Source organism: Dermacentor albipictus, unplaced genomic scaffold (genome assembly GCF_038994185.2).
Source record: "Dermacentor albipictus isolate Rhodes 1998 colony unplaced genomic scaffold, USDA_Dalb.pri_finalv2 scaffold_16, whole genome shotgun sequence".
Lineage (NCBI taxonomy): Eukaryota > Metazoa > Arthropoda > Arachnida > Ixodida > Ixodidae > Dermacentor > Dermacentor albipictus.
Window position 1 is genome coordinate 2703279 of NW_027225570.1, and position 13797 is coordinate 2717075.

At 44.4% G+C, this 13797-nt stretch overlaps 1 long non-coding RNA gene across 2 annotated transcripts; it reads left to right on the forward strand.

The window, feature by feature from the left end:
• Positions 1-1980: 1980 nt before the first annotated feature.
• On the forward strand, positions 1981-12663 carry LOC139051954 (uncharacterized). 2 transcript variants are annotated; one of them, XR_011509628.1, is made up of 4 exons: positions 1981-3226; positions 4059-4101; positions 4933-5038; positions 12603-12663. It is a non-coding gene; the product is annotated as an uncharacterized lncRNA (long non-coding RNA). The 2 variants fall into 2 exon arrangements; XR_011509627.1 differs by having other exon boundaries at positions 4933-6268; positions 12603-12656.
• Positions 12664-13797: the final 1134 nt, after the last annotated feature.

The window sequence follows — 13797 nt, forward strand, 5'->3', positions numbered from 1 at the left end:
ATACGTCCTTAGTGATGCGCCTCGCGAGCTGGGCGGCCTCCTCGTTCGGCGTGCTCACGATTATTATGCTGGATCCTGTGCGGAGCCTGGTGATCAGGTTTCTTCCCTCGAACTTGTTGCTGCATGCCGCGGCTACGGCCCGGGCTCCTTGAAATTGCTGGAGCGACTTGACTAGAGTCCCTTCGGTCGCAAGATAATCTTAAAATCGTCTTTGGGGAGCGGGGGCAGCCTCTGCCTAGGTTGTTGCTGCGCTCCTTTCCCGTCTTTGTTCAGGGCGCCGGAAGCTGGCGCGCCAGCTGTCGGCGGAGGGGCCGGGGATTCCCCTCCGAGGCCGCCTTAAAGGGAAGCTGAAGCGGTTTTCAATTTCCATGAATTGCTGGGATTGGGAAGAACAGACCTAATAATTTACGGTTCCGAAATTTTTTTCTTCGTTTTGTTAATATAAGGGGCGGAAATCGCTTTCTAAATCACCCCCGCGGACACGCCCCCATCGCTTCCCGGAGCGCCGGGTGAGGAGGTTACCAGAGGAGAGAACCGGCGAGAGTGACGTCACTGGCGGGGACCGAGCTGCCGCACCGGCGTGCTGGCATGCGCTGGCATGCCTCTTTCCGTCCTGCGCTTTACTGAACGACGCTACCAGACATTTGCTGCGCCGCCGCTCACGTTTGTTTTGCGATTTTCGTAGACTGTTCTTTCCTTCTGTGCTGCGTGAGTGCCTACAGCCAAGGGCGCCCAACATGCCCTCGTTCTGTGCAGCAATCGGCTGCGCGAACACACGCGGGCGAGACGATGTGGTGTTTCACAGGTTCCCGAAGCACAAGAAGCTTGCAGCGCAGTGCGGTGACGAGAGATAAGTTCGTGCCGACGAAATCAACTGTGCTGTGCTCGGACCATTTCCGCGATAGCCGGATAGCCTTACGACAAATGCGGAAACGCGTTGTTGCTAGCGTTGCTATACTCCGTTTCATACATCAGGTGCAACGCTGTGGAGGCTTGAGATACTTCTTGCAGTGGCTGCGTTCGCACTTAGAAAAAGTTCGGTGTTTCCTGACCCGATTTTTGAGAAAACTTTTCATATATAAGCTCAGTTCTGAATGAAAAAAAAAAGAATTTACCCATAGAAACAATCCGTGTACTTATACGGCTGCTAACACGTTCTTTTAAATCAATTTTCTTTTCGGCATTCTTTCATTGCAGCCCGTCGCGGCAGCTTCACGTGCATGCTCGCGCGAGCAAATGCCGCTGGCACGCTGCGAACCATAGACGGAAACGCGCGCAGTAATAAATTTTGGTAACCGGACTTCGTGCGTAGCTTCCACAGCGTTGCACTTCAGTTATAAATTTGAGTATAGGCTTGCCTAGTGACATTCGACGTACGGTTGCAGTTATCATGTTTACCACACGGCGGTGCTAAAACTGCCTAATATCTTTATGTCAACACTAGCATGGAGCGCGCATACCGATTCTTGATCGAGCCACAATCGCAAAGTCGTCGAACCATATTCTGAATATTGCACATATAATCCCCCTGACCATCTCGATCTGGATGTGTATGATAAGCAACTTCCATGACTGTACCTCGCAGCACTGCATGTGCGCGCTTTGAAACGCGGCACTTGTGTTCGCGATCGTGTATCAACGCTCAGAAAACCACGGGACTTCAGACAAGCAGCGGCAAGGTGCTTGACATCGCGGAATTGTACCCGTGTTTACAATCTAATGAGAAGTTAGTGCTTCGGCATTCTTCCAGCAGCAAGTTCCCAGTGACACTTTAGCGCATTTTTTCTCCCGTCATTGGAACGTGCAGCTACATGAAAAAAAAAGCATACGTAACAGCTAAGATTTCCAGCGCGTGATAAGGTGTACACATCGCTCTCGCTTTTGGCACACTCAACATCGTCGTTGCCGCCATCGTTTTCCGTATCGGCTGTCGGTTCAAACATGTACGGCGAAAATACAAGCTATCCGAGACAGCGAGAACGTTCCATAATGCTTACAACTCAGCTATGCAGCCAGAACAGAACAGCGTGCTACGCTCTCAAACGGCGGCGCCGACCGGCGACTGCCGCCACTGACGTCACAGCGGCTCCGACCAATCACGGGCAACAGCGGCGTTCGCGCGATACCCTGAGGCGCTGGTGCGCGTTTTCATGAAAAAACAGCCGCTTGCGCTTGTTTCCGCCCTTTTTGAACGAGATATTCGTGTTCAGGGGACTCAAAACTGTAGTATGCCGCAGAGAACTAATTTTTTTTAAAAAAGTGTTTCAGCTTCCCTTTAAGGGCCGCGGACTTCCCGGCGCTGGCGGCGTTCAGTCCGTTCTTCCGCTGTCGCTACTTTTGGCGTTTGGTCATGACCAATTCCCAATTTGCTTCGTCTTTGTGTCTTGCTGCTCCTGCATGGCGGAGTCCTCGATCTCCCCGTCCGCCGAATTCTCGGAGTCGGAGGCGCCGAGGTGGTCGTCGTCCATCTCTTGTGCTTCTAGCAAATTCTGGGCAAGTCTACTCGTCGATGGCTCAAAATTCGGGTATTTCGTGGAGCGGGAGTCGGGCCCAGGCTGCATCGCTATCGCTGGGTGGGTCTGGCTGCCCGCAAACGCCCGTAGTCATGCTAAACCTCGGTAGGCTTAGCGGCAAGCGTTTCCCGCCAAAGTCCGGTAATTTGCCAAAAAATGGTCCTACACTGTAAACACAAATGAGCCCATATGGGCGTTTTAACAGTTGATATGCCATTTTTCCCCTCTAGCCTAAAATGAGTACTCCCACGAGAAGAAGTAAAATAAGCTAGAACCATTATTATACCCCCGGCCCCATTTCAAGGGCCATTGCGGTTGTAAAATGGGGGTTTTCAAGGAATAACGGTGGCGTACGGGAAAGTGGGAGTGCTGAAATACGCCCATATCTTAGACGAGCCAAATAGAGAAAAGAATAACTCAGCCGTGACCAACAAGGCAGGCAGCCGCGCGACAATTTCAGTAGGATTATTTCTGCAGTCAGATTTGAAATATCCCGCGCAATGTGTGTCGGCGCTGTTTTTCTGTTCGGAGTGGCCGCGCCTTGGTGCTGCAGAGGACGCCGAAAGTCGGAACTACGCGCGGACGAACACAAGCCTTCGGAGCGCTCGCGCGCGCACGTTGAAAGCTGCGATCGAGCAGCCATTTGTCAGCGGCTGCACATTCTTCTACCGTGGTTGATGTTTCACACTGCTTTGAACCCTCAAGACTCCACGGTAAGTGACTTTGAACGATGATTGCACGTTCTATGAGTGTGCATATGTTCTAAGTGAGCAGACGCGCTGATATGACTTATTGAAGGTCTCAGTACAACATGGCGCGACAGTTGGCCGTCTAGAACCATTTTGCGCCATCACTGTGTTTCTTCGAGCTTTGTCGTAATCGAGGTGACTTGAGTGTTTAAGGTCAAGCGAGTGTACTTAAACATTAGAATTTTACATGATGCGGGACTGTGCCGCGTCTTTAATAGGGTGGATATGAGCATTCGACATGTTCCCCGAAGCGCAAGCCACTACCATAATAGTTATGTGCAGTGCGAGGTGAGCTAAGCTTCGCCGCCTAACCGCGGCCTGAAAATGTGGCGGCTCGTTAAGGGTTTACTGCGGTGCGCGTGTGTGAGTGTTTGTACAGCGATCATTTGAGCGAGAACCGGCGGCGCTTCTTTGTGCGCGGTATCTGCTAGCTGGCGCGTACGCGGCGCCAGTCCCCTAGCTCGTGCGATTGTGTGCAGTAGGTCTCTCACTAAGCGCGCATTGTGCAGATTTGCCAGTACGCTCCGTGCTATCGTCTGTGTCTCTTCGCGCCCACGCCGCTGATTGTGCAGGGAGTGTGCGACTGCGGCGTGTAGCATGTAGAGCCTGCGCCCGTCGACTTTGATCTACGGGCGTGAAATGTCTGCGGCGCGTTTGTGGTATTAAAAGCGTGTGGTGAGCTTCCAACGGCACTACGGGTCATCGCCGCATGAACTGCCGGTCAGAGTATAAGAAACGCTTTATAGTTTATAGTTAGCGTACTGCTTGGCGGTAACAGTGGCCTTCTTTGATTCAGATTACTGGATACGCCGTCACTTGAACCTCGGCGCCCGGAGCAGGTGAGTACCAGTGGCGTCGGCACCTCGGCGGCCAGAAAATGATGCCTGTGCCGTGACGGGATATATCAATTTACGCGATGGAATTGCCGGCGAGGGCTCATACGGGCGCGTCGCTCCATGGCTGTGTTCTTTGCTGGAGGCCGCCACTACGCCTGCCGTGCACATACTACGCTACATCTATACAGTCGATGCTTGTGCAGTGTTGTTATTCAACAGCTGGCGCTGTGCACCGGATACCTGGACTTGTTTAATGTTTAATTACTTTGCTGCTTTGCCGTTGCGTATTGGGTACAGATATTCAGTTTTGAATTCTAGGTGCCAAATTCACACAAAAAAGTGGCGCTTTTCAACTCGGGATCATATCACACAGCATAGCATCATCCTATATTGCACGAATATTAATAACAAAATTTCTACTGCTGGTGAAAAAAGAAAGGCAGACCGATCAACCTGTATCTGTGAGAAAAATGTGCTTGAAGTCTGCCATCGTCTATTATAAAAAGGTAATACCTTGGTATTCAATGTCAGTAACACTCTTAAGTTATGCATCCTTTTGTGTGAAATAATTTGTCTTAGAAGCCACTCATTGTAAGGGATCAGTAAACATCTCATAGCTTAAGTAGTGCATAAGTGTATGAGTTAGGCAAAGGTTTTAGTTTGTAAAGAGCAAAGCCATTAAGGTATAAAATTTTGGCAAGCTTAGTTTAACAATAAGCTGACATATATACAAAACCTAATGTAGCAGCAGATGCTCTCCAAGATAAACTGGCGACCAGCTTTTTCGTGTTCCATGTGATCATTGTAGTGTCAACTTTTTCTCTTTCATTTCAGGACTGTGGTTGCGGCCGTTTCGTTGCCAGCTGTGAGGATGAAGCAGCTTCACAACCGGAGATCAGTCGCCTCCCATCAGTTTCCCTTTTCATCAATAGAGGTCTTGGTATGCTCTTACCTAGAGTTTACTTTTATTACCCTATATGTTTTAAGTGCAATGGCTAGTTTAGCGGCATCACTTAGAGTGATTGGTGTGACACATGTTCCATGGGACGTATGCAGGTTATCCCACGTAACTTTAGCAAACTTAAAAAAATATGCATGTGCCACCTAGCTGCACCTAACCTAGGTAATGTTTCCTGTCTCTTGGAAATACTTAGGTTTTCTGCATTTTGCCTAATTACCTAATTATTCTTAATCAAATAATCAACTCACATATTATAATTACATAAAAAGTCTCAATTATAAAATTGTAGTGCAACGTGAACGTTTTCCAGTACAGCTTTCTGTGGCTCAATATGTGCTACATAACGTGTTTGTAAGAGCATGAAAGAAGCCTGAGAATCCCGCAGAGTGCCTTGAGTGTGTGTGTGACAGCACCTTTGTTGTGTTCTTCCTTCAGTCCTCGTCTTTTGCGCTGTACAAACATGTCGACCTCAAATGGCCAGTCCCGTGGCAGCTTTGCATGTATTTGAGTGTGTGCCCTCTATAGGCATGTGTGTTCCAGTAAAAAAAAAATACTGAAGGAGCCTAACGTGATGTATTTCAGGACAAGTGTATGATATAAATTACTATGTGAAAATAAAATAGGAAACCAAAACAAGACTTCACAGTAGAGATATGCAGGTGTGTGCATCAGCATAATGACGAAACCCTCGTGCAAGTTTAGAAAAATATTCATTAAGTTAGTTTCTGTCATTCTTCTCTGTCACATTATTATTGCAAAAATGTGCTCTCTAGTATTGCACCATTAAAAACTACAGTTCAAATACATCATTTGCTGGCACCTTCACATTCATAGCAACATAGAGAAGAATGGTTAAAAATTTGCTTGGCTTCTCTGACCTTCATTTTAGGTCCTTCTCATGTTTGCTAAGTTCAATTCATGTAATGCACAAAAGTTCCATTTGAAAGGATGTGCCATATTTGTCACCATTGCCATGAGTAGCATTGGCTGACAGTCACAGGGCGAGACGTTAAACTTGCTCAGCTATTATGCAAAACTATTTTACATACAAATGTAGTAATTAGTATACATGCCAAAAGCCTCACAGAATAAAATTTTTGATCCAAATCTTACAACGATTGTTATTTTGCTTTACCTCAACGTGCCTTTCTACCGGTGTTGCATCCTGTGACTGACCACTCCAACGATCTCGGCAGAATCGTTACGCAGGTGTGTTCTTTTGTGATTCTCAGTACTGATATTTTGTAGTTTACGTTCAATGTAAATGCACAGATCGAATGAAAAACAGGTTAAAAGATGAGCTAACAGGCACTGTGTCAAAACGTTTGTGAGGAAGGAAAATCTTTGTTACAAGTTGTAATTATAGCAACACAAGAGAGTGTGCACAACAAACCACTAGTACCTAGCAAGCCTTATACACAGCATTATACCGTAGAAGCGAAAACATCAGGCGAAAACCTGTACTAAACTAGGGACTGTATTAAAACGTTTTGGAGGCTTGAAGTATTTCTTGGGTTACTCGGTCTAATTGCTTGAACTGAACTGACGTGTCTTGCAAAACAGTTTGCATTCAGATTTGATACAATCTGCAGCAAGATCTGAACAAAGGGCTGCAATACTGTAAGGGCTTCCTATTGAAGTAGCAACCAGTCTTCCCAGTGTACTGCAGCCTCAGGAAAATGAAATGTGGTACACTGCACCACATGCACACTCAACAAATTTTAATCCGTAAGCATCTTTACCCTGTGCTTGTGCAGGACTGGGCAACTGGCTGTTTGTTCGTGACCGAAACAACTACGTACATCAAGACTGTACTGGGAAGCCACTATCTTTTTCAGTTAGTGTAACAGTCCATAAACATATGGATTTAGATGAACATTTTGTCTGCCACACTTTTCATTGTCGTTTTTTTGCGCTCTTGCTTTGATGGCTAGGAGACATTTCAGGCTCGCTGAAGAGACAGGTAGCCCAGTAGCTGCCCTCACAAAGTTGTTTTTTTGATTTTTAAGAGCCGACTTGCTTTGGACAATGCTGAATAACACATCAAAAGGCCCGGGATTATTGACGAGGTGAGAATGACTTTGAAAGAAGTTTATGAGTGTTCTTTTTTAACTCTGATCTGTCTGCTGAGATCAAATGATGTCAGCTTTTAATGAAGCAACGTTCAGGTTGGAAAACTGCAAGGCTGTCTGGGTACTCAAACAACATCAATGCTTCAGCTAGCTGAAGTTGCTCCATGACATCAAGGCAGAAGCAAATGACATGGCAAAGGAAAGGTTGGTGGACAAAGGACTCTTGGTGGCAATTATGTAGGTTCAAGGGCTATTGCACTGAGTAAGAAAATGTGTTCCCAATACAGCGTGAACATAGTGTTAATGCTGAAGAACAAACTGGCACCATCTGCCTAGTCCTACACAAGCACGTGCACAGAAAGGGACGCCTGTTGGCCTTGAGGGCCACCACTAGAGAGATCAGCTGCTATCGCTATTACATAGAATGTGACATTAGATGACTATAGTTCATACCTTTGCTGCAGCTCGCTGGCTGGGCAATTGAAGCCTTGATTGTAAGGTGGAAAAGTTTCAATCTCAAGGTGGCAATTTAGTTGCCAACTCTTACAGCATGGTTCGCTACTCAGTGATGCAGTGCTGGACGTATTCGACCAAGCCTGGTGCGAGTTCTCATGAGTGCCTATGTTCAAGCTGCCGCTAGATACTTAGTTGATAAAGTCACTGAAAACGAAATATGGTCATCGAAAGAGTCATGAAAACGATGCACGCAAGGTTTGTAGTGTGCTCACTTGGTATGACAGTCAAAACACCCTGTGTAGATGTTCCAAAAGGACTTCTTGGGCAAGTTGGTGCTTAGATTTCCTAGGTATACTTTGTGGCGCAAAATACATTTCTTGAAAGGGACAGAAGAAAGGAAGACAGTGAAGTGCCAAACTACCAACTGTTTAATGACAGCCTGAACAAACGTATAGAAGAAAATACAACTTCCGCTCAAGCGCAGGGAGCCTAGGTGCGACAGAGCAGCATGGTCGCGACAACATACTTTGGATGAAGCACATTTATGCGGAAAAAAAGCACATTTCTACGGAACTGCAAGGGAGTTGTTGGAAGCATTTTATATTAAAAAGAAAGGGTTTGATTGTGTCAGCGATACATCTATCGTACTATATTCCGCAGAAATGTGCTTCATCCAAAGTATGTTATCATGACCATGTTGTTCTGTGACACCTTGGCTCCCTGCGCATGAGCGGAAGTTGTATTTTCTTCTACACGTTTGTTCAGGCTGTCATTAAGCAGTTGGTAGTTTGGCACTTCACTGTCTTCCTTTTTTCTGTCCTTTTTCAAGAAATGTATTTTGCGCCACAAAGAATACCTAGAAAACCCTGCGTAGAGATGCTGGCAGAAGTGCAGCAGATGTGTGGATTGAGGAGAAAAATATAAGCTGTTCAAGTTCCACATATAACAGACTGATAATGAATTGTCGTTCAGCAAGAACTCTGACAAAAGGGGCACGCCACACTCCCCACGACAAATGCTATAAAAACAGTAGGGTTATTGCGGCAAAATTGCCTATAGCTCTTTTGTGAAAGATCATGCCAACTGAATAACTAATATAAAAGCATCAAGTTGCTCCAACAAAAGCCTTTGTTACACTACACACCAGACTGGGATGTAAGGTCTAGGTTGTTTTGGAGCCAAGATGCCCACAAGCAATGCTTAAAACATGTAAACACTTGGAAGTAACTGTGAATAAACTGCTGCCATGATTAAACTGCTGATTAAACTGATTAACACTTCACAGCTGGTATCACACAATGTTGTTTTCTATGCCATGGAAAGATTACAGCACGTGGGGGCCACAATTATTCTAGAGGCCAATACAGACAGGGTGCCAGCAAGCATGGACTAAAGATTTTCCCATGTGCATTGATGTAGTCAACCACATTTGGTTTTCTTGGGGGCACAGTCATATTGGAGTAACAATTTTCTGCCTGAATATTCATCGCAGGGAGCACTGCAGCCAGCTAAAGCTAGTTTCGTGTTCACACCTTGCCACAGATGTAGACTTGACCCATTTTTCTAGGCAGATTCGTTGGGTTCAAGAAAGAACACAGAGTAACTTAAGAACTTTATTTCTTCTAGATTTAAGGTGTGGGGCTGGGTGTTAACCATTGTTTTAAAAATTTGACGAAACCGGGAAAGATTCTTTTTTGAAAGTCTTCTCATATCAGTTTGATATACTAGTCCCTGGCTTAGTATGCGTGCGTGTGCTGTGGCTTTTTCTTAGTCTGTTTAAAAGGTCGTTTTCCTTTTGAGTGTTCCAGTCGCAAGGAAATCGCAAATATATTTTGATTTCAGCAACCTTTGTCACATTACACAATTCCTTTACATGTTGCAACCAAGCTTATTCTTTAAACACATGCCTTTCTTTCAGCATGAAAAAAAAAAACCATCTTAGATAGACGAAACAAGGCAAAAATGGCTATTATGCATTTGTATGATATTTCAACTGAGAGGGGTGAGAAGTAATAAAATGTTCTACTTTCATAATTTTTCTACCATGTGCATAACATTTCTCAATAGGAATGAACCAGTGAATAAAGGGAAAGTCAGACATCCATCCGTTCGTAGCAATCGCTACAAAGGAAACCCATACGGATTCCTCGAAAGAAAGGCCTCATAGTTGAAGAAAAATTCGTCCTGGTCCGGGACTCGAACCCGGAACCACCGCCTTTCCGGGGCAGCCGCTCTACAATCTGAGCTAACCAGGCGGCTAGCAGATGGCAGGGCGAAGTCGAATTTGTCGACAACACAAAGCAAAGGCAAGAGTTTGACGTAGTAGTTCTGCGGAAACCCGCAAGGTGGAGAGAAGCAATGAATGAAGGGAAAATCAGACATCCACCCGTTAGTAGCAATTGCTACAAAGGAAACCCATACGGATTCCTCGAAAGAAAGGCCTCATAGTTGAAGAAAAATTCGTCCTGGTCCAGGACTCGAACCCGGGACCACCGCCTTTCCGGGGCAGCCGGTCTACGATCTGAGCTAACCAGGAATTTCCCTATTTACTATTTACAGTGTATGTACCCTAATGGTCACATAGTGGTGCTTAATCGTGAAGGCTCTCATTGAAATATTGCCTGGTCTACATATGCTTTTCTTCATGCCAAAAAATAAGATATACTACGTTTGTGTCAGAAGGAAAGAAACTGAGTGGTGTCTAATATTGCACATAAATCTATGCTTAGTTGCGTTAACATTTTTGCATAAGTGCAACAACTTATTTGGTGCATTTCTGTAACATTCACACTCTGGCTTATCCACTTAGGTGTAACGAATAATAAAGGCAGAAAAGTAAAGCATTGCAGTGGATTTAACCTACTGCTGTTGATTCTGTTACCTTTTCGCAGCTTTTCTTTTTGGAAAAGCATATGTACAAAAGCACGTTTTGACCAAATAGGCTGCTGTTCGCGAGGCTTTGCAAGCACCACTATAACGCGACAAAAGCAGTGTGGCCATTTGGTTATACAAATTCTGGTGTATTGGCACCACGAAAAGTAATCGAAGAAAGATATGTACGCATGACACAAGCACCGGATCTCACTTCAAGCTTTAAAATAAGGAAACGCAATATTTAATAACAGGTGGAAACATTATGTGACGATATATGTTAAAAGAAATTCATTATGCAGTGCAACTAATGGATCACTGATACATTTATCATTCTTTTTAAATGTTGCAAACCACAATTACCTTGCGTGTTGTCAGGTCATAATACCTCGCTACAACGAAAGTTTTATGGAACACAGGACCGCGGTCACATTCTTTGCAGCATTTACCATTGTGTGAAGGAGGGTTGTTTCACACAGATGACTCATACTGCCTCAATCTCCCTGATTTTGCATTAATAGAACATCCCATCTGTCCGATGTAGGCACGGCCTTGTGATGGCAGCAGACTACGCAACGCTTGCGGCCTAGCTCACTAGATGCATATTGTGCTTCAAGCCACAACCAACCTCTTTCTTTTTTTGGCTTCTGCCTTTTGTTGCAGCACAAAACTCTCCTAACAAGGGCCTGAGAAAAAGGATTTGCACAACTAAATCAGGCATGACTAGGGAATATAATGAATGAGATGATGAAGTAAAGAAGTGGTTGCAGTTGTTTCGTATGCATTTGGGATTTTCGTGAGTAATTGTGTAGCTGGTCCCTACGGGCAAACATTTTTTTTTTTTGTATGAAACATGTGAAGAGAGATTTGCTCTGATGCGAAAAAAAGACTGAAGCCAAGAAAACAAACTAATTTGTTTGTTGCGTGCAGCACAATTTGCAGGCGTTGCTCTGTGCAACGGAGGTTATGTACAGTCTGCCATTCCTATCCAGTCATGCTTGCATTGCATAGACACGCCTTGTAATAATTTGAGATTGAGGCTAATGAAGTTTGTGTGCAACAACTCACATCCGCACATTGTGATGCACTGCAAAATAGAGTGGTTCGTTCCAGTGTTCTTCGAAACTCGTTGCCAGAAATTATGAGCAAATGTACATAAGATAATTAAGCTTTGACAGATTAGCGTGAAAAGGACAAATGCATCGGTCATTCTCAATTAAATTGCACAAAAAATTTGTTTTTGAATTAATAACGTCACTTCGTGTCACTACGTGTTGTATATGTCTGTTTTCATATTAAAGCCAGAGTTGAGGTTAAGCACTTGTGTCCTGCATGTCTTTGTCTTCGTTTGCTTCTGTGGTGCCATTACACCAGAGTAAATCCATGACAAGAGCTGCCAGTCCATGCAGTTATACTACATTGCGCTCAGTACGGCTGGCAGCCTGAATGTGACGAGTGCGAAGTAGCAGTAGGAACTTCAGAAGGGTAGAATTTTGTGTCAGTTGGTGGCGCATATTATGGTATGGTGAAGCGCTATAGATGAAACAGTGTGAGGCGAGACAGATGGGAAAGTACTACAGAGAACTGTGAAAGTTTACTGGAAAGTTTTGCTCCAGCAGGACAATGCGTGCATTATCCTGGTGCAGCAAAATTTGCCAATGTTCGGAGTTGTCAGTAGCACTTCCCCATCTACATTACACTTCACTATACACTAATAGCAGTAACAACAGGAACCAACTGACCCAAGCAATAATCAATGCCCACAGAATTGCCAAATTGTAGGAGAAATGTTTCAGTGTAACACATGTTTTGTTAACTGACAAGTAAATGGCACACATATCTGCAAACCGATGATCAGGTGCATTTTTCATGCACATACATTATTTCGTACAACTGCTTCCTGCTTTGGTTTTTTATGGCTTTTAGGAAGCATTCCAAAGTACTTACCTGTTTGTATGTTCTAATAATAAATCTGTAGTCAGCCAGCACTATGTGTCATTACTGTATACGCCCTTACTTCGTCAGTGTTCTTCGCGCTGTTCCCAACTAAATATGAATAACCAAATAACCGTTTTTTTAATTTTTAGGTTATGAAGAGAATACTCTTAATATGTAATTAATCAGAAAAATTTTCTCAATTTTAGGAAGAAGTCCGGCTGGCCCCAAGCCTGGTGTGAAATGAAGAAATGGCACTCCACATCATTTCATGTTTACTTGTCGTCATAACCAGTCTGTTTGCTTAATTTTTGGTACTTCGTATTGAATTCTCAAGAAAGGCACCAACTCTGTCATTCATTGAAAACGAATTTTTGCACTTGGGGACGCAGCCATGCACAAAGCCTTTTAGCTCATTATTATTTTTATTCTTAAAGAAAGTGCAGCTCCTGCGTGGAGCAATGGGTTGAATAAGACGAGGGTAAATGAAAAGATGGCGACATTAATTGTCAACAGTTGTCCAACAAAAAAAGTCTCAAGCTGGAGCCAACATCATTGCAAGGGAACCAAATGGCTCCAGCCTGAGACATTCGTTGTGCAACCTGGCAAGTCTCCTTGTCGAAATATTTCCTTTGGCTGAGACCTATATCCACCCTCGACCAACAATACACCCATACATTTGGCAACCCATGGCAAGGTAACAAATTCACATTCAAAGAAAGAGAATGTAGTGTGCACCCTGGAAGGTAGCATGAACAGTATTTTATTTACTTAATGAAATGCAGGTCTGCTATCAAACTACTTTACTTCGATCCCCATTTTATAACTGGACAGCATGGTTCCTCAGAGAGAATATTTATTCGAAGCTCACACAATTTTGCTCCTGTATGTCCGTTAAATCTGCCCTGGTTGCTACACTACCAGCCCTGTCTGCAATTGCATAGCAGTGTTTTGAGTATGCATCCCAATTCAAAAGAATAGTTAGGCATCTACCTCAGAATGTCTGCTACTGCGTTGTAGCTCGAATTCTATATCTAGGTTGTGACTGTGATGCCATGTGCTTTTTAAATAAGACCAATATGCTATCTGAAGTGCAATTAAATGCAATCTCAAATGACCTCAGCTCGGGGAATGACACGATTGGAAACCAATGCGATCAGGGGGATTTGATTTCTGAAAACAAGGCACTTAAACTTGAGAAACCAGTACTAATCTTGTCTAAAGATGCTGTTATTGGGTATGATAGGGGAGTTACTTGTTCGTGCCTGCATTTGCAGCATGTTACATTGCTGGCTTTATATATTGCACTGGGTACAGTGAAATGTTGCTGCTTGCACAATATTCAACTAAACATGGTAGCCATGCTAAAGTGTCCATGCAGAACACAACTCATCCACTATTAAG